The following is a 21,465-nucleotide window of genomic DNA, read 5'->3' on the forward strand; positions in this document are numbered from 1 at the left end:
TGCTCGCCACGTAAACGGTGTTTACCGGTGGTGACCAGGAATGCTGTTATACGCTGTTATACGCTGTTTACTGGGTTACATTGAACTACTGCATTCTCCGATTTGCTAACCGAATGTCTTACATTGCCTGTTCTGTTACCATTACAGTTTACCATGACTAACGCCTTGCATCCTACTTGTCATTGGTTTTGTTTATTATTGTTGAAGACCTTATAGTTCTGTAGGTCATATGACAAGTGCCTTGACCGTACGTTCTACTTTAAGACTGTCCTTCGAGCTGCATGGTCATGCCTCTGTATACATACCACGCAGAAAGTGGTCTCATTAGACACTTGGCCTACAGTGACAGATCTTAATGCCCTCTTTATAACTTTTGGGGGCTCACCCTAACCCCCTACATGCACAGATCGTACCCCGCTTCAGTGCCCATATCTCATAAATCCTGGGGTGCCGAGCCATCACCCCATTTGTTACCTTACTTTTCGTCTGCAGTAGGACTTGTACTTGCTAACCCCCAAGTTTGGGTGGGCTATAGGGATCCCGGCCCATTGTGACGTGGGCCCCCTTCACCCACTCGACACATTAGATTGTATATTACCACCTTAGAAAGTGGTACACCCCTCCATTACGTGAGGAATATTTCCTCTTCCTTACATTATCTTTCCGAGTAACTCCTCCCCCGCTACCTCCAAGTCTCCACACCCCGATTCACCCTCCCTTTCCCCTACCCCCCCTACTCCTACCATGACGGACAGTACCTCCTCTGAATACCATTCCTCATCTCATGCCACTGCACATAACAACACCAACTTTTACTCACTCAATATTAGGGGCCTCAACATGCCTGAAAAGAGAGCTCAATTGCTCTACACCCTGCGCAAGGCTAAAGCCCATATAGCGCTCCTACAGGAGACACATTTTAGAACAGATGCGGTTCCCAAGCTACGTAACACCTACTATCCAACGGTTTTTCACGCAACGAATGCCCAAGCAAAATCCAAAGGGGTTTCAATATTGATTTCAAAAGAGTGCCCCATTTCTGTCACGGATACTCTACGAGATCCACTGGGTCGCTATTTATTCATTAAAGGTACCATATATCAAAAACCTATAACTATAGCAAACATATATGCCCCCAATTCTCACCAAGTGACCTTTTTTAGTGAAGTTTTATCCCAACTCACTACTTTTCAACAAGGAATCCTCCTCTTGGGAGGAGACTTTAACATACCACTCACACCTTCCCTGGATACGTCCAATGGCACAACCTGCTTGAAATATAGTGCGCTGCGGGCCATAAAACTACACCTACAAACACTGACATTACACGACACCTGGCGCACTTTACACCCAACAGAAAAAGACTTCACCTTCTTCTCACCCCCACATCAGAAATATTCGAGACTGGACCACTTTTTCCTTTCCCAAGCTGACATTCATTGCCTAGACAAAGCTACAATTGAACCCAAGCTCCTATCTGACCATAATCCGATCACTGTCTCGCTTCATCTGTCATGCAACCTTCCTAGATCTCACATATGGAGGCTGGACGACTCCCTACTGTTAGATGAAGAAAACAAGGCCTCCATGGTGGAATGTCTTTCTCGCTATTTTGAAGAAAATACCGCGACTGACATGTCTCCTATCTCAGTCTGGGCTGCACACAAGTGTGTCCTACGGGGTCTATTTCTATCAATGACAGCGAAACGAAATAAACTTAGGAAAGCACACTTGGACTCGCTCTATGCACGTATCCAGTTACTTGAACGAGCTCATAAACTTACTCTAGCTGAAACATACCTTGCTGAACTAACTAAAACCAGGGAGGATCTTTTAGAGGCTCTTCAAAAAACATTAAAGAAAACATTTATCTTGTCCAAAAAATTGTTTTACGAGTTTGGCAATAAATCTGGTAAGCTGCTGGCTAGAGCCCTCCAAAAACAGAAAGCGAGTTTCAATATTCATAAGATTACTACCCCCACAGGAGAAGCTATCATAGATTCAGATACTATCGCCCAACATTTTGTGTCCTATTTTCATTCCCTATATAACCTGCCACAACACCCGACTACTGATAATGTGAATACCAGAGCTGACCTAATAGAAACCTTTCTAACAGAACACTCCCCTCCTCCCATATCTCCCCTTCTACGCGACGATCTAAATGCCCCTCTGACAATGGAAGAAGTAACTTACGCCCTTAAACAACTTAAAGCGGGCAAGAGCCCGGGCCCGGATGGCCTAATGGCGGCATACTACAAATCCTTTTCGGAACAATTGTTACCACATCTGCTTCAGACATTCAACTCTTTTCTTCCTCTACTAGACCCATGACTGATCTTTTAGAAGCACATATTACGTTGATCCCCAAACCAGGCAAAGACGTCACACTGATCCCTAATTACCGCCCCATTTCCTTACTCAACGTGGACATCAAATTATATGCAAAAATATTAGCAAATCGCATCCTACCCCTTCTCCCAGACCTTATATCCACTGACCAAGTGGGATTTGTCCCTGGCAGGAAAGCCAGGAATAATACCATAAAGACCCTTAACATTCACCATTGGCTAACCTCATCTCACACCAAAGGATTTCTCTTATCACTAGACGCAGAGAAGGCGTTCGATAGAGTGGCCTGGGACTATATGACTTCAGCGTTGACACACCTAGGTATCCCTCCATTGATGATTCGAATGATCTCCGTCCTATACTCCTCCCCCTCTGCTAGAATCAGGGTCAACGGCCGCCTATCGAACGCCTTCTCTATAGCCAATGGCACTCGCCAGGGATGCCCCCTCTCACCGCTTATCTTTGTGCTCACCATGGAACCGCTCCTTCGCATGCTCAGGATGAATCCCAACATCCGTGGAATCACTGTTAAGGATTCACAATATAAAATTGCCGCGTATGCGGATGACATCATGCTGTTCCTCACTGATCCTGTAACTTCCTTACCCAATCTCCTGAAAGACTTAGACACGTTTCGCGTTCTTTCAAATCTCAAGATAAATTTTGAGAAATCGAAAGCTCTTAACATCTCCCTACCTGACAATATTGTTGACCAATGCCGCCAAAACTTCCCCTTTAGCTGGGAAAGACATGACCTGACATATTTAGGCATTAAAATACCCACCGACTTGTCACAACTTTATGCTAAGAATTTTGGTCCAGCACTCTCCAAAATACAAGGCGACCTTCAAAATTGGCACAATGGGCACCTTTCCTGGTTTGGCAGACTTGCGGTCTTGAAAATGAATATCCTTCCTAGACTACTTTACTTGCTCCAAACTATCCCTATTACGCTTCCTAAATCATTTTTTCTCACGTACAAAACTATTTGCAGAAAATTTATCTGGTCCTTTCGACCCCCAAGATTGAGTTGGGCTAAACTGATCCTTCCCAAACAGTGTGGCGGACTAGGTCTTCCAGACATCCACACCTACTACAATGCGAGTTTGCTCAATAGAATAGTAGATTGGCATCTACACCGTACCGCAAAAGCATGGATTCAACTAGAACAGGCTGTTACACACATCCCTCTACCCAATCTTCCTTGGATTCCCAAACGGGCAACCCCTGCTAATTGTTGGTCTCACCCCCTCATAGGCTCTACTCTCAGGGCTTTTATACACACGAGTAAATCGCTGAACATAACACAGCCACATGGACCCATGACCCCTATCTCACAAAATCCTGAATTTCCCCCAGATCTGATGGGTCGGGACCCCCGTCTCCCACTTTCAGATCCACCCTACAGAGCGCACCAGTTCTTTGAACGGGGCAAACTACTCTCCCACCCCACCATGATTGCTAAATTTCCAGACCTGCATCTCCCGTTCTTTAAATTTCTCCAGATCAGACACTTTTTGACGTCAGCGACACCAATCTCACATTGGCACCGGGACTTAACCCCTTTTGAAGCTTTATGCAATAGCTCAGAACCCCAAAAACATTTAATTTCGAGTATTACGAAAATGTTAAGCTCCGACACATCACCACACAAAACTACTTTACAACACTGGGAACGAGACCTGACGACCAAGTTGACGGATGAAAACTGGAACATGATCTACGAGCATACACATAAGGGCACTATCAATGTATCAGTACAGGAACACAGATACAAAATATACTCCAGATGGTACCGCACTCCTGACAAAGTACATAAAATCATGCCAGAGGTCCCTCCAACGTGCTGGAGGTGCCAAGCGGCCGTTGGTTCCTTCATGCATATCTGGTGGGATTGTCCACTTCTCCACTCATACTGGAGTGAGGTCCAACGTGTCATAGTCCAGGTAACCACACATCATCCAGAATGTTCCCCGTCCCAATACCTACTACATCATACATCCCTCTCGAAAAAGACCTATCGGAAATCATTACTCCTGCACATGATTAATGCGGCCACTCAATGTATCCCCAGGCATTGGAGATCTACAACCCCCCCGACCATTGAGGAATGGTACAGACAAATTGACAGGACGGAAGAAATGGAAAGACTGGTCCACCAAGCAAATGACAGACACTCCACATTCACTAACACATGGGCCTGCTGGATCCATTTTCGAACAACCTTGCACCAAACTTCCGCCACAACACCACGACCACATTGAAACACAGCTAAGATAGATAATCTTAACACTACTCGAACTCCGTCCTCCCCTTCCCCATCCCCCACTTGCCTAACCCCCACTCACACCCTTACCCCGACCTCTCCTCTAGAAGGGTTCCCCCCTTCCCCACCTTCCCCTTCACCTCTTCTCCACCCTAATCGCCAGATTATACCCTTCTGTATGCTCTTGGAGAAATCTTCCTGCTCTATGTTCTGAAATTAAGACTACGATGCGTCCATTGACACACACGATGGACTGACCTACTTCACTGGCTACGTCCAGTTGCTAAATAAACAACACTAACTCATTGAGAATACTTTTCCATCCACAGTGTGCTCCCCTTTGGGGTGGATGGCTAGCTTGGAGACTGGACGTGGCTACAAATACCTGCATATGAACCTATCCCGTTACGCCACTATACCCACACATATATTTGACGTTAGTCTATACCTAACATGGTTAATGCCTCATAGGCTTTTAGTTATTACACTTCAGGTGATAGTTCCACATCATACAACTATCGTTACAACATAAATTAGCCCCCCCGGGGGTGTTTGGGCTTTCTATCTATGTAATCCATTACTTCAGATGACTGTTAGTCCGTTCAATCTATTTACATCAATCGGATTGCGATGACTATGTTGTACTGGTTAACCTGCCTTCCCCCCATCTTTTTCTTATTTCTTTCTTATTTTTCTAATCTTTCTGTAAAATATGATGCATGTACGCCTATGCCAAAATGTTAATAACAAGATTTGTATTTTCTCATAGTACTGCTCCATGTTCGTACTGCTTGTACTAGCTTACTACGAATGTTTCGGTTATTTGTAATCTTTGCAATATTTGTCAATAAAATTCTTTTGGAAAAAAAATAAAAAAATAAAAATAAAAAATTTGGGCTAACTTTACTGTTTAGTTTTTTTAAAATTCATGAAAGTGTCCCTTTTCCCAAAAAATTGCTTTTAAAACACTGCTGCACAAATACCATGTGACATAAAATATTGCAACAATTGCCATTTTATTCTCTAGATTCTCTGCAAAAAATAAATAAAAAATAATATATATTATATAAAATATGTTTAGGGGCTGTAAGTAATTTCCTAGCACAAAAATACGGATTTTAACTTGTAAAAAACACCAAATGTCAGAAATAGGCTTAGTCACGAAAGGGGTATAGTGTAGTATAGTATAGTATAAACCTCCTTTTGAGTGAAAGGCCTGTGTCCTGCAATCTAGCTGGTTCCTCAAGCTTTACAGTGGTCAGTGTAGTGTAGTATAGTGGACAGTGTAGTGTAATATGGTGGTCAGTGTAGTGTAGTATATGGTCAGTGTAGTGTCGTATGGTGGTCAGTGCAGTTTAGTATGGTGGTCAGTGTAGTGTAGTATGGTGGTCAGTGTAGTGTAGTATGGTGGTCAGTGTAGTGTGGTATGGTGGTCATTGTAGTGTAGCATATTGGTCAGTGTAGTATAGTGGTCAGTGTAGTGTAGTATGGTGGTCAGTGTAGTGTAGTATGGTGGTCAGTCTAGTAAAGTATAGTGGTCAGTGTAGTGTAATGTGGTGGTCAGTGTAGTGTAGTATAGTGGTCAGTGTAGTGTAGTATGGTGGTGAGTGTAGTAAAGTATAGTGGTCAGTGTAGTGTAGTGTAGTATGGTGGTTAGTGTAGTGTAGTATAGTAGTCAGTGTAGTTTAGTATGGTGGTCAGTGTAGTGTAGTATGGTGGTGAGTGTAGTATGATAGTCAGTGTAGTGTAGTATGGTGGTGTATAGGACACTGTGGCTGGGTCTTGGAAGGACGCTATGTTTCCCCTCTGTTTGGACTGTGGTCCCTTTAAGGGAACAAAAAGGGTTAACTCACCTGTCAGAGGAAGTGGGTTTAAAACAAGACAGGGAGTTATAGATGGGTATGGAGGAGTGTAGAGGAGAAGGTAGAAGGTGTATGGTGATTTTGTGTGCAGCTACAAAAGTGAACAGCAGTGTCCTGCCTGGAAGCCTCCTGGCAGGGAAGCTACCTGTAACAGAAACCAAGGACTGTTTAACTGTGATAGCTGTTCTGGACTTTGCAAGTCGGTGAGACTGAAATCTCATTCTTTTGTTTTCAGCGCTTAGCAACCCAGCTGGAGGTACAGCAAGAAAATACTCGCCTGTTGGTGGCCCAGTTGGCATCCCAGCAAGCAACCCAGCAAGGGGTTATGCAGGCTCAGGTGAATGCCTTAAAAGAAGTAGTGCAGAAGCTTTCTCAGGGTTGTGAGCAAGCGTTTGTTTCCCCTGGCAACCAGGTGACCAAGAGGGCAAGACATTTTTTGCAGAAGTTGCCCCTGAGTGATGATGTAGAGGCATTTCTTGCTACATTTGAGAGGACAGCAGAGAGAGAAGGCTGGCCCCAGGACCAGTGGGCCGGCCTAATTGCCCCTGTCCTCACCGGAGATCCTCAAAAAGCCTACTTCGATCTGCCACCGGATGACACTAAAGACTATCAAAAACTAAAGGCAGAAATACTGGCTCATTTGAGGGTGACTACGGGCGTTCGGGCCCAACGAGAGCACCAATGGAAGTATCATCCATATCGTCCACCGCGGTCTTAAATATATGACCTGGTGCAACTGGTAAAAAAATGGCTGCAGCCCGAAGTGTTGTCTGGCCCCAAAATTGTGGAGTGGGTCGTGCTGGACCGATACCTAAGGTCACTGCCAGAAAACCTTCAATGTTGGGTCAGCCATGGAGACCCCAAAACAGTGAACCTCTTTGTCGAGATGGTAGAACGATATACAGTGTTGGAGGATCTGCTTGGCCCTACCAAGCGCCAAGGGCCCAGTCTGCCATGACCTATTCGATCGACTGCCGCCCTTCGAAAGGACGTCCCCCGGAGCCCTGCCATCAATACCCTGGAAGGTCAAGAGTCACTCCCGGTACCTCCTCAGCGATCTGTTCCCTGTACGGAGAGGAGGGGATGTACAATGTTGGCAATATCATTTCTGGGGCCATACCCAGGCCCACTACCCACTGCAAGAGAAGCCCATGGAATGCGGGGTTCTTCGGAGGGGGTCTTTTTATGCCCATAGAGCATGTACAATACATCTTAACCTTGGAGAAGAGAAATTTGAGTGTGAAGTCCAAGTGAACCACCCCCCGCCAGGAATTTGCTGGACTCCAGAAGCATGGCAACCCTGGTTCATCCTAGAGTAATCGGTCCGGTAAGCAAAACTTTATGGGTTGTGTGCATTCACAGGGACACTAAAGAGTACCCTCTTATCTCGGTGTCCATCTCCACAGCATGTGGCACTGGTACTCAAGAGGTGGGGGTGGTAAAGAACTTGATACATGATGTTATTATCATAGGACGAGACTGTCCAATATTTGCAAAACTGGACACGGAGAACTACCTGAATGATCCCGAGACTGGGGAGAAACTAGTCCCTCTGTTCCAGCTGTTGAGAGGAATAACCCTAAAATGCCAAATGTTCATAATGTGGACCCAGTTAATGAAAATGCTAATGATTTAGTTAATGATGATAAAACTAGTGCTGATACTGTTAAGGATGTCAAGATGTGTGGTTCACAGACCTACCTGAATACTGAGGGGAGGGGGAACCTTCCCCACTTCAGGTAATGTTGGGAGAAGAGGATGAGGAAGTAGCCTCTAGCCCTGCCCTGCCAGATTTGGTACTGCCCAGATGCAGGACCCCACTTGGGCCCATGCACGGGAACAGGTTGTAGTGGGAAATGGGGTTTCCCAAGAGCCAGGTGCGAATGAGCGGTGGCCACACTTTGCAATATGAAATGAATTGCTTTATTGGGTTACCAAAGTGAGAGAAACTGTGGTAGAACAATTATTGGTACCCCAACAGTATAGATGCAAGGTCCTGGACCTGGCCCATGACATTGTCTAAGGGGGGACACCTGGGAGTTGAAAAGACGGAGGCACGGATCACCAATCGGTTTTACTGGCCAGGTCTGAAAGCAGAGGTAAAAAGATACTGTACCTCTTGTCCCACCTGTCAGTTGACCACTCCGGTGACCCACTTCCAGAGCCCTTTGGTCCCTCTGCCCTAAATTGAGGTCCCATTCGAGAGGATAGCCATAGATATAGTGGGTCCCTTGGTAAAGTTGGCTCAAGGTCACTCCTACATACTGGTGATCCTCGACTATGCTACCCGATATCCTGAAGCGCTACCCCTGTAGAATACCTCCTCTAAGGCTATTGGCTGGGAATCATTCCAGTTGTTTACACGGACTGGTTTTCCCAAGGAAATGCTCACAGAACAGGGCACCCCATTAATGTTGAAGGTTATGGCTGATGTGTGCAGGCTGTTCCGAATTAAACAGCTGCGCACATTGGTCTACCATCCACAAACGGATGGGTTGGGAGAACACTTTAATAAGACCTTTAAGTCTATGCTCAAGAGAGTTGTACAAAGGGATGGGAAAGACTAAGACTGCCTGTTACCAGCTCTCCTGTTTGCTATCCGGGAAATGCCCCAGGCCTCCACTGGGTTTTCCCCCTTTGAGTTGGTATATGGGCGGAGACCTCGCGGACTACTGGATTTTGTTAAAGAGGAATGGGAAAGTGAACCTATTCAGCATAAGAGTATTCTTGAATATGTCTCCCAAATGCAGGAGAGGATCCGAACTGTGATGCCACTGGTCAAGGAACATTTGCAAAAAGCACAGGAGGCTCAATGACAGGTCTATAATAGGGCTGCTAAAATAAGGAACTTCCAAGTGGGAGATCGAGTAGCAGTGTTGATTCCCACTGTGGAAAGTAAATCCTTGGCCAGGTGGCAAGGCCCTAAGAAATTGTAGTAGGAGAGGTCAATTATAGAGTCCACCAGCTAGGTAAGATAGATTATGTAAAATTTGTTAAAGCCCTGGAAAGACATGGGACAGGTGACCTCCCTGGCTAGGGCAAGACTTGAGACTCGGGTTGGGTTGGGGTGGAGAGTGTCCAAGTAGCAAATACCCTGTGTAAAATCCAAAGTCAGAAGGCAAAGGAGTTCTTGCAGAGAAATACAGGCATACTCCACTTTTAAGTACACAATGGGATTTATTTACTAAAGCTGGAAAGTGCAAAATCAGGCTCACTTCTGCATAGAAACAGATGAGCTTCCAGGTTTCATTACCGAAGCTTAATTGAACAAGCTGAGGTTAGAAGTTCATTGGTTTCTATGCAGAAGTGAGCCTGATTTTGCACTTTCCAGCGTTAGTAAATAAACCCCATTGTGTACTGTGGGGTATGCCTGTAAAGAGAAATTTTCAGACTTGCCAGGGCTCACTAGTGTCATAGAGCATGATATTATCACGGAACCAGGAGTCAAGGATTTTGTCTGGCCTTACTGCATTCCATAGGCCCAAAATAAGGCCGTTTCAGAGGAAGTGAAGAAGATGTTAGACCTGGAAATTATTGAAGAATCACAGTGAGTGGATGAGCTGATTGTGTTGGTACCGAAGCCCAATGGGACTGTGAGATTCTGCAATGATTTACGGAAACATAATGACGTTTCATGATTTGATGCCTACCCCATGCCCCGAGTAGAAGAGCTTATTGAGAGACTAGGTCCAGCCAGGGATATCACTACATTAGACCTTACCAAGTGGTATTGGAAGATCCTGTTGACTAAGGCTGCATGAGGGAAAACTGCTTTTTGTACCCCAGAGGGGATTTTTCAGTACAAAAGAATGCCTTTTGTAATGCAAACTGCTCCAGCTACATTCCAGCGAGCAATGGATAGGATTTTACAACCTCACCGGGAGTATGCCTCAGTGTACTTGGATGACATAGTCATTTTTAGCAGAGACTGGGAATCACACTTGCCCAAAGTCCAGGCAGTGCTGGACTCTCTTTGGAAGAAGGGGTTTACAATAAACCCTGAAAAATGTGCTTTGGGAAGGGAGGAGGTGTAATACCTGGGCTTTATCGTGGGTAGAGGGGTAGTGAAACCTTGGATCAGCAAGGTAGAGGCTATACAGAGTTGGCCCCGCCCCCTCACAAAAAAAACAGGTATGTGCATTCCTGAGCATGGTGGGATACTACAGGAGGTTTGTACCCAACTTTGCCACGTTGAAGGCTCCATTGACCGATCTGACTAAGGGTCGGAAAATGGTCATGTTGGAGTGGAATGCAGATGCTGAGAAGGCTTTTTTGGAGCTCAAGTCAGCACTGTGCCAACACCCTGTCCTGGTAGCACCCAATTTTTTAAAATATGACACAGTAGTCAAAAAACATCTTCACAAAGTTCATCAGACAGATGGCTATGTTGTGTCCTATCTCTTTCCACAGAGCCAGAACAGCCATCTTTGAAAAAAAATCACAAAGGCCAAGTATTTTGCCATGATGTTTGACAGTACTCCGGATATTTCTCACACTGACCAAATGTCCCAAGTGATTCAATATCTGCACATTGCAGATACAGAAGTGCATGTGATAGAGTCTTTCATTGACTTTATTCAGTTATATGGGAAATCAGCTGATGTCATTGCAAAACGAATTTGTGTCAAGTTGCAAGCAGATGGCCTTAAACTGGAGCATTGCTATGGCCAAGGATACAACAATGCTGCAACTATGGCTGGACAAATTAGTGGTGTACAGAAACATATTTTGGATATGAATCCCAAAGCAGTGTTTGTGCCATGTAACAATCACTCAATCTTGCTGGGGTGCATGCAGTTGGTGTTGGGACAAAGTATGTGACTTTCTTTGCTACTGTGTTGAGAGATGGGCCAGACAAAACCTCTGAAACCAAGGGTGATGCAGGAAGTCTGTTAGTTTGCATCATGACCTATGTTTTTTTCTCTTTCTTGCATTTTTGGAGCCCAGTACTAACCAAAGTGAATGATACTCAGATCTACCTGCAGCAAGAAGGCCTAGTACTTTATCAATGTGTGCAAAAGTTGAAATCATTGGCTTTATTTTGGAAGAAAAAATTTGATTGTCTGGTGTTAAAGGGAACTGAGAAAGCTCTGCAGGTATGCAAAACATATTGCAATTCTACAGAGAGAAGAATTGGAAGACGTAAGAAGATGGCTGGAGAGCAGAGTTGTGATGCTGGCTTGACCTTAATACAAGAAATAAGCAGAGAACAACTGGAAGCAATTGATCAGCTTAACACTGAAATTACAAAACGTACAATGCAGATGAATATGCTTCACCAGTGATTTGCTTTCTTGCAAATCCAAATATTGTTGGATACCAGAAAAGATGATTTCATTAATGAATAAATTCAGCACACGTGTGCTCAGTACATGGAGTTGAATGCTGCATCTATGATCACTGAAATAAGTCGACTTTAGATTTGCTTCGATGGGTGTACAAGTTTAAGTTGCAAGAGAGTTTAACTAACTTTGTTGTGACATTAAGAATCTTTCTTACTATTACCGTTTCTACTGCCAGTTGTGAAAGAAATGTCTCAAAACTTAAACTAATCAAAACATATCAATGATCTACAATGAGCCAAGAAAGACTGAGTAACCTAGCAATACTGTCCATTGAGAGAGACTTCAATGTAGATTTTAATTCTGTTGTTGGAAAATTTGAACAAATTAAAAGCAGGTGATTTTAAAACGGATCTTCAGTCATTTTATCAACTTTCCATCTATTAAATCTTCTGCCCTTGTTGATTTAACTTTGGATAGGAAAAAAAAATGTTTTGCCAGTAAATACCTATACAGCCCACTTTCTGTTTCTTGTCTGGTCATTAGACTAGGCTTATGACATCATGCACAGCTCTCTCTCTCACACTTGCGAGAGCTTGACAGAAAGGGAGTGGGAATGAGTCATAAGAGGGTCAATAAAAGCTGCAGAGCTGGAGGGGTGTGTCTGTAAATCCAGGAAGTGAACAGGCAGCAGCTGCAGCTTCACAGTTAACATGGATTTTGCCAGATTTAATGGAAGGAGATTTCTGCAGCATCTTTAGCAAGTACAGAATCACAGTATATATAAACTAATATGCAAAGTGGTTGGAGGGAAGCTTCAGAATGGCAAAGATGTTTTTATTACAAATGATGTGAGCAGACTGCAGTTTAAATTAATCTGAATATACAGATTGATATTGTACTTCGATTTCATCATTGCAATTGAGGACGTTAGCTCCATCCAGCCCAGTCTTGGGTCATCTCCAGGGTATAGTTCTATTATAGATTTTCCATGTTTGTTCTTGAAATTGTTTGCTGTTTACACTGATATTGACACATCAAATAATATCAAGGCCCATGCTAGGTTACACAGTTGTTTTTTGCTCATTGTAGAACTGGTGCGTTTTAATTAGTGATTCACAGAATTTTTTTTAACATTCCTGAAATACCGGGGTTGCTGTCACATTTACTTGTATCCTCAGTCAAACTGTGAAACTATCAAATGGCTGGTGTCGTAACTGATCACATGTGCATAAACATGGCAGTTGCAGATCAGAAGCAGCTTCCTTGGCTGCAAACTCCTATCTACTGGTTCAGCAGTGCTCAAAAATGCCTCCCAATAGAGAGCAACTGAGAATGTGTGCAGAGCAGGGTGAGACAATGTATTATCGTACAGACACTTATTTTTAATGTGGATCTTCACTATATCTGAGCACCACGAACCAAAAGTACAATTTGATTCACTTTTAGTGTTCAAAGCAAATTCCCCCATCAAAGGTCATGCAAGGATATTCCCTGCCTTCTCCTCAAACCACTGCGTGTTCATTGGTGGACATTCCCTGCCTTCTCCTCCAACCCCGGTGTGCTCATCTGTGCTGTGTGCTTTGGGTAATGTCATGTTGGAAGGTAAACTTTCTTCCCATTGACATTTATTTTTTTATTTTAACCTGACCAGTGATCCAATCCCAGATGCTGTAGACCTCTTTGAATCTTCTCTGACCTCCTGGCTCTTTCATCCAGTTTGGGACAATGTCCTGATCCAGGGAGGGTCTGTGTTGTGCCAAATTCCTTTCACTTCTTAATAGACTTAACTGTGCTTCTAGGCATTGATAAAGCATTTAATTTTAGTTTTTTATTTTTGGATCCATCTCTTGACTTGTATATGTCCACAACTGTATGTGCCCTCCCACCCATAGTCATCATGACTGCAGCATTGCAGCAGACAGATCGGACACTTTTGACACTTTTTTGGGACCAGAGATATTTATACAGGGATAAGAGCTAAAAATAGCCACTGATTACTGTATAAATGTCACTGGCAGGGAAGGGGTTAACATTAGGGGGTGAAAAAGGGGTTACGAGTGTTCCCTCAGTGTGTTCTAACTGTGGAGGGATGGGCTCACTACAACATGACAGAGATTATTGCTTCCGATGAGAGGGGGCAGTAGATCCCTGTCATGTTGCTAGGCATAACAGGGAAATGCCTTGTTTACATCTCTCCATTCTGCCTCTCCTCACTGCAACTGCGGGCCAATGGTGAACATCGAGTTCACCCACTAGGCGGGAATTTCAAAGGGACGTATGGGTACGCCCTTTTGCCTGCCTGTGGTACCTGACCCTATCAGCCCTAGCTAAGCTCAAAGGGGAAGTCTGATCCACAATGTTGGACAATGTGTGGTGCTGTGGACACACTTCTGCACATATTATGGGATTGTCCCCATATACAAGGATTCTGGTAGGATGTGTTTAGATTATTGAGTTAAGTGACTAGGCAACCTATAAACCCCTCCCCTGACATAGCTCTGTTCAACCTATCTAATGATCAAATACCCCTGCTAACACAAAAGGTGGCAATTCACATACTTTTGATGCCCAGGTTTTCCATTATGAAAATATGGAGAGAACCAGCATCCCCAAAGTTAAGCATTGTGATTAGTATGACCCAATTGCATCACACCTATGAACTCTTAACAACAGCAGACAGACAATGTTATTTTGTTTATACAGTATTTAGTTATTGTATCACATACCATGTGTTGCTATTTTGATCTTAGAACACACACTTTGGATTTTACTCTTTGCAGCTGTTTGGATGGAATAAGTTGGTAGCTCACTGAATTTATTTTTGTTTGTTTGTTAGTTGTTACACCAACCTTTGTTTTAGGTTAAAAATATTTTTTGTTTTCAATAAAAATGTATCGAACTGAAACACATTTGAGAGGGGGTTACTTCATTAGACGATTAAGCCAGAGAGAGTCTTACTGGATATTTCAACTCAAGACATTGGTGCCGGGGGGGGGGGGGGCTTTAGGTCAAGTTTGATCTCAATTGAATCATTAGTAATTCATTCATTAGTAATTCCTGGTTTTTAATTGCTATATGAGATGTTTATTTGTTTATGTCTGCCCTGTAATAATAGGATTTTATAACAGCATACCTGTAAAATCCTTTTCCTGTAGTACATCACGGAACACAGAGCCATATGTGTTAACTTTATGGATATATAGGCACTTTCAGGTGATGGTCACTGACACCCCCAATACAGGAAGTTCCCTATATAACCCATCCTCCTACCAGAAGTACCTCAGTTTTGTAGCAAAGCAATATACACAAATCCCAAAAGAGGGGAGGGACCTCTGTGTGACTGGGTTTTTTGCATTTGACTGCAATTCCTCTTTAAAGCGCTTTATGAGTGGGGACATCCAAAATCTTTCAAACAACTCCTATCGGAACTTAACCTAAAACAGTCAGACTACTATAAATATCTGCAAATAAATAATTGCATAAAGCACAACCCTCATCTTCAGTCTACTATACCTCTCAAGGTAGAGGCCTACTTAAACCCTTGACAAACCTTACTTAAACCCTTGACTAATGCATATATCAGTGAACACTGATCCCACGGGGTCACCAACGCATCTGTTCCGCATGTGAGTGGATCCCTTGTCCTGGACGCAAAGTTTACCAACTTCACGTTGAACCTGGATGCCAGAAGATCTACATCCGGAGTCCCCCATTTTTGGCAAACAGACAGAAAAATGTCAGGGTGAAGGGACCATTCACCTGGGAGCAACTGCTGGCAGCTTAAATAGTCTGCCTGCCAATTCTCTACTCCTGGAATGAAAACTGCCGTGAGGTACGGAGCATTCCTTTCTGCCCAAGTTGGAATATGGTACACCTCCCTCTGTCCTGCGAGACTCTCTGTGCCCTCTTGGTGATTGATATAAGCCACAGCTGTGGAATTGTTGGATTGGATCCTGACAGGATAACCCTGTAACCTGAATGTCTAGGCCTTCAGAGCCAGACATGCTGCCTGAATCTCTAGGATGTTGATGGGCAAAGTTCTTTCGGTTCTTGACCACTGTCCCTGGACCATTATCTTTTCTAGTACTTCTCCCCAACCTCAAAGGTTGGCATCTGTCATTACCACCTTCCAAATAACTGGTCTGAAGGATTTTCCGTTCAGCAGATTCCGGGTTACTAACCACTAACCGAGGCTCTGGGACACCCTTGGGGATAGCTGCATTGGCAAATCTAGAGCTTGAACCGTTTTATTCCAAGTAGACAGGATACTGTTTTGCATCTCAATTGGAATTGGGCATAGGGAACTGCTTCGAACGAAGCCACCATCTTCCCTAACAACCTCATGCAAAGGCAAATGGAGGGATCTCCTTTCGACCTGACCATCTGCACAACGCTCATATGGCGTTGATCTTTGCCTGAGGCGAGAACACCCTTTTTTCTGGGCTGTGTCTATGATCAAACCCAAATACTACAGCCTTTTTAGCGATTTTAAGGAAGACTTCTCTAGGTTGAGAATCCAATAGCTTTTCCAGGTATTTGGTTGTAACACTTTGCTACACATGGGCCATCGACTGGTTTACTAGCAATAGATTGTCCAGGTACGCCAAGACTGTTATGCCCTGCGCCCTTAACATGGCTAGAGGTGGAGCCAGGACCTTTATAAATACCCGGGGTGCTGTAGCCAGCCCGAAGGGCAAGGCTGCCGATTGAAAATAATGGTGTTCTATCTTGAACCGCAGAAACATTTGATGAGCAGGAAATATAGGAACATGCAGATATACATCCCTGATGTCGATAGACGCCAGAAGTTCTCCTCCTTTTAGGATAGAAACCACTGACCTGATTGACTCCATACGAAAAGAGTGGACCTTCAGGAACTTTTAGATTCTTTAGATCTATAATGGGTCTGACATCTCCATTTGGTTTTGGTACCGTAAAGAGGTTTGAATAGAACCCCAAACCTTGCTCTTCTGTGGGGATTTGGATAATCACCCCCTGACCCAGTAATCGCTCTAATGCCCGAAACAGAGATTGCCTTTTCCCTGGATCTTTGGGAACATTTGACCTCAGAAAACAAGGTGGTGGAAACTCACGAAATTCCAGTTTATACCCTAGAGTTACCGTGGAGATGACCCTTCTGTCCTGAATTGGCCTCTTGCCAGACTTCTGAGAACTGCAGAAATCTTCCCCCCACCCTGGCGAGTGGGGGTGCCCCTTCATAATGAGGCTTTAGGATTCCGCTTTGCAGGTTTCCGCCCCCAGGACTTCTTCTGTGCCTGGGCCTGACCCTGAGGCTTTCTTCTAGACTCTGATGGCAGAGACAGTCGCAACTGCCTAGAGGCAGATGCTCCTGGCGCTGGAGATTTTTTTTTAAATTGCGCCTTTTTGAGAAATAGTGAAAATCGGAGGTACGCAAATGTTTTCCCTTTTCACTTACAGCTTTCAGAATTTGTAAAAGACCCCCAAACCATACATTTTATGAAAATCACATGGCCAGTGGAATAAAAAGAAGGTGCTACGTATTTTTAAGGCAGCACAATATTTGTGCAATTGTTTATCAAAACAATATTTTTGCTAAAAATACACTAAAATCATTAATAGTGCACATAAACACAACATAACTTACGCAATTCCTGCTGAATTGCTACTAATGCATCATTCACATATGGCATACTAAAGTATACTCCCATGGAGGGCCATGTTTATCCACACAGGGATGCACAGGTGTTCTGTGTATCCCCGTACAGGGATGCAATGGCTTCACAGGCATAGCTACTGTTCCCAATCTGACATCCATGTGGGTACATGATCCTGAAGGCAGACAGTGTGAGCAGGGACATGCGTGCAGAACACAGTGGATGTCAAATTAGGGGCAAAGGCTCTGTCCGTGCAGGGGCTACATCCCAAATGACACCAATGGGAGATGCATGGAACACCTGTGCATCCCTGTAAAGGTACGCTGTGTATGTCCTGTGTGCACAGTATGCCTTGTGTGAACAAGGCCTTAGGCCCCTTTTACACAAGCACACCAATCACAACTACGGCCACATCACCCTGAATGCACCCGGTCTCGTCTGATCTTGGATGCTAAGCAGGGTCGGGCCTGGTTAGTACCTGGATGGGAGACCGACTGGAAACACTAGGTGCCGTAGGCTTGGGCGGCACATTGGTGTAGTGGTTAGCACTCTCACCTAACAGTAAGAAGGGTCGCTGGTTCAAATCCCAACCACAACACTACCTGCCTGGAGTTTGCATGTTCTCTCTGTGCCTGCATGGGTTTCCTCCAGGTACTCTGGTTTCCTCCCACAATCCAAAGACATGCAGGTAGGTTAATTGGCTTCTGTCCAAAATTGGCCCTAGTATATGAATGGGGACCTTGTATTGTGGGCTCATTGAGGGTAGGGGCCGATGTGAGTGTGCAATGTACAGGGATAGGGACAATTGTAGACACTCACTCAGGTTGAACTGGATGGACTGGTGTCTTTATTCAACCTTACTAACTATGAAACTATGAAACAACTGCCTGTCTGTTTTTTAGGTGGGCCCAATCGGACCACCCATTGTTCTCACCGCGGAGGGGTGAGTGGAGTGGGGGGGACCGTCACTCTGGAGAAATAAGTGCAGTGGGGAGGACTATCACCATGGAGGGGTGAGTGCGGTGAGGGGGAATATCACCATGGAGGGGTGAGAGTGGGTGGACCTGGGGATTCTCACTATGTTTGTGTTTTGAAAAAACTATTTTTACTTTTTACATTTTTATTTTTTTATTTTATTTTACAGTTACTGTTTACTTTTCTTTTGGGGGCAGTGGTTCTTTGGTGAGATATCAGAGGTCTAAACAGACCCACATATCTCTATTCCTGAGACAGAGAAAGGGACTGAAGATACAGTAGTCCCTTTCTCTGTAGCTCTTTACTTGAATGAAAGAGGAACCTGTATAGAGATTCCCTTTATTCAGAAAATGACACTCTGATACATTGTAACACGTGTGGTTATAATGATCAGTTGTCAGTGAATAAAGCTCCGCCACCCTCTTCCAGCTGGCAGATTACAGAGATATGTGCAGGGAGAAGCTGCAAGCGGAGGGAGGGAAGGAGAGATGCCACTTGGCGCGCCCATGGATTGGGGGTGCGGGGGAAATCGGGGGGTTATCTGACCGGTGGGAGGGACATATCTGGATCCCTCCAAGCCCCATGCAGCACCTGAAGCTGGCAGGAATAGCAGAGGAGGGATGCTGGCTAATGATGGTGGCTGCGAGGATCTGGATTGGGGCGGCTCCGATCAGGTGAAGGGGGGATCAGTGCTGGGGGAAAGAAGGGGGTGAAGCTGATAGGAGAGGAGAGTGGAGGGACAGTTTAAGATAAAAGGAGAAGCGGCGGCATGAGTGGGGGGGGTGGTCACATTAGGGGTTAATAACTCTGATCAGCGGGTTGTAATTCACTGATTAGTTAAAAATTTGGTCAGCGGAGTCTGCTGAATAATTCTTATATAAGCTTATGGTCATTGAAATTACCAGAAGCTTATAGGAGAGGGAGAAAAAGGTCCATATGCCACACTGACTTAGCCACCTGCGGGCACTTTTGTAGGTCCGTACGGCGTACTGACTTGGCACTGAAAGGGTTAAAGAAAACAGTCCTAATGTTCTCTGGAATGCTCACAAGGCCTTTTTGAGAGGGGCACCAGTAAAAATAGGATCTTGTGGGAAAAAATTAGGGCATGCCAAGATTACTCACCTCCCACACCAGATTAAATCCCTAGAGCAAACCAACAAATCTAACCCCTGCCAGCAAGTCGCTGTTACTTTAAAAACACTGCATCAAGGACTAGGAGAAACTTTACACTACAGCTTTGACTTCTACCTAAAATGACCTGATATGTCCAAGCAGACAAACCCAGCTCCCTCTTAGCCAGACAATACAAGCATCAACAGACAAAATCGAAAATCCCTTGTATTCTAAGCAGGCAAAAAACTCACTAACCCTAAAGCTATTGGAAATCAATTTGCAACCTTCTACTCCAAACTATATAACCTTAACACCTCTAATAGCCCCGGACCCTATATGAATCCCAAAATCTTTGCAAGAACTACAACTACCCACAATATTGCAAGACTGCCTGGACCACATATTGACCCTCTTCACATTGAAGGAAGTACAAACAGCCGCTTCCCTTCCGCCCCTGGCCCTGATGGATATGGAAATGAGTACTACAAGATATACTCCTCCCAAATTTCTCCCCATCTGTGCAATGCAGTTAACCACATGGCTGACACTGGAACTATCCCCAGGGAATCGTTGGAAGCCCTAATAACAATTATACACAAACCAGGTAAAACCCCCGACTCCCCTGCCAACTTTCAACCCATACTCCTCCTTAACACGGACACTAAAATATTTGCTAAATTAATAGCACCTAAACTCTTATCTTATCATCCTGTTGCTGGTGCATAAAGATCAAGAGGGATTCATGAGATGACACCAGACAATATATTGATTTGATGCAATGGGTAGAACATCATAGAACAGTGATGGCGAACCTTGGCACCCCAGATGTTTTGGAACTACATTTCCCATGATGCTCCAGTACACTGCAGAGTGCCAGAGCATCATGGGAAATGTAGTTCCAAAACATCTGGGGTGCCAAGGTTCGCCATCACTGTCATAGAACGTCTTCGCTTCTTTCTTTAGATGCAGAGAAGGCGTTCGACCGAGTTCATTGGCAGTACTTGACAGCTGTGTTACACACATTTGGTTTCCAGGGGAACATACTCAACTCCATCCTCAGTCTATATACCAATCCTAGTGCCAGGGTTTGGACCAATGAAATGACATCTACCCCCTTCAATATAACAAATAGCACCAGACACCTCTAAGGTTTGCTTTGGTAATGGAACCTCTTGCTCATGCCATCTCAACCTCCTCCTCAATATCGGGCATTCAAATTGGTAATCAATGCCAGCATTACAAAATCTCTAAACCAATTCAGCCGCATTTCCCTATATAAGATAAATTAATAGTAAATCTCCCATGCTTAGCATCTCCTCCTTATCGCAATCAACTAAATAATTGATCTTGGCTAACAACCTTTTCTAGTGGGCTTCTAACTCAATTTTGAACCACCTTGGTATAACTAAACTTTCCCTCCACAGGACTTCTCCATATAATTCTACAAGCCCTAATTAGGGTGGCACAGTGGTGTAGTGGTTAGCACTCTCACCTAGCAGTAAAAAGGGTCGCTGGTTTGAATCCCAACCACAATACTACCTGCCTGGAGTTTGCATGTTCTCCCTGTGCCTGCACGGGTTTCCTCCAGGTACTCCGGTTTCCTCCCACACTCCAAAGACATGCAGGCAGGTTAATTGGCTTCTGTCCCAAATTGGCCCTAGTATATCAATGGGGACCTTGGATTATGGGCCCCTTGAGGGTAGGGACCACTGTGAGTGTGCAATATACAGGGATAGGGACAATTGTAGACACACAATCAAGATGGACTGGTTTCTTTATTCAACCTTACTAACTATGCAATGTCTAAACTCTCTTATATATCACGAGGCCTTCTCTTATATACCACAAGGTCTTCAGAAGACCGCTGCTTCTTGGGCAGGCCGAATAGCCCTGACAAAAATGTTTATGCTACTACACGTGCTGTATCAATTTAGATCAATACCTGTGCCTGGCCTTCCATCCCACATCGCAAAACT

General features: G+C 44.4%; 1 pseudogene; it reads left to right on the top strand.

Annotated features, from left to right (window-relative positions):
- The first annotated feature begins 17,801 nt into the window (after window positions 1-17,801).
- Window positions 17,802-17,920, top strand: LOC143999920 (5S ribosomal RNA; annotated as a pseudogene).
- Window positions 17,921-21,465: the final 3,545 nt, after the last annotated feature.

The sequence above is a fragment of the Lithobates pipiens genome, unplaced genomic scaffold (genome assembly GCF_037356315.1).
Source record: "Lithobates pipiens isolate NorthernLeopardFrog02 unplaced genomic scaffold, aLitPip1_a1.2 Scaffold_19, whole genome shotgun sequence".
In the NCBI taxonomy this organism is placed as follows: Eukaryota; Metazoa; Chordata; class Amphibia; order Anura; family Ranidae; genus Lithobates; species Lithobates pipiens.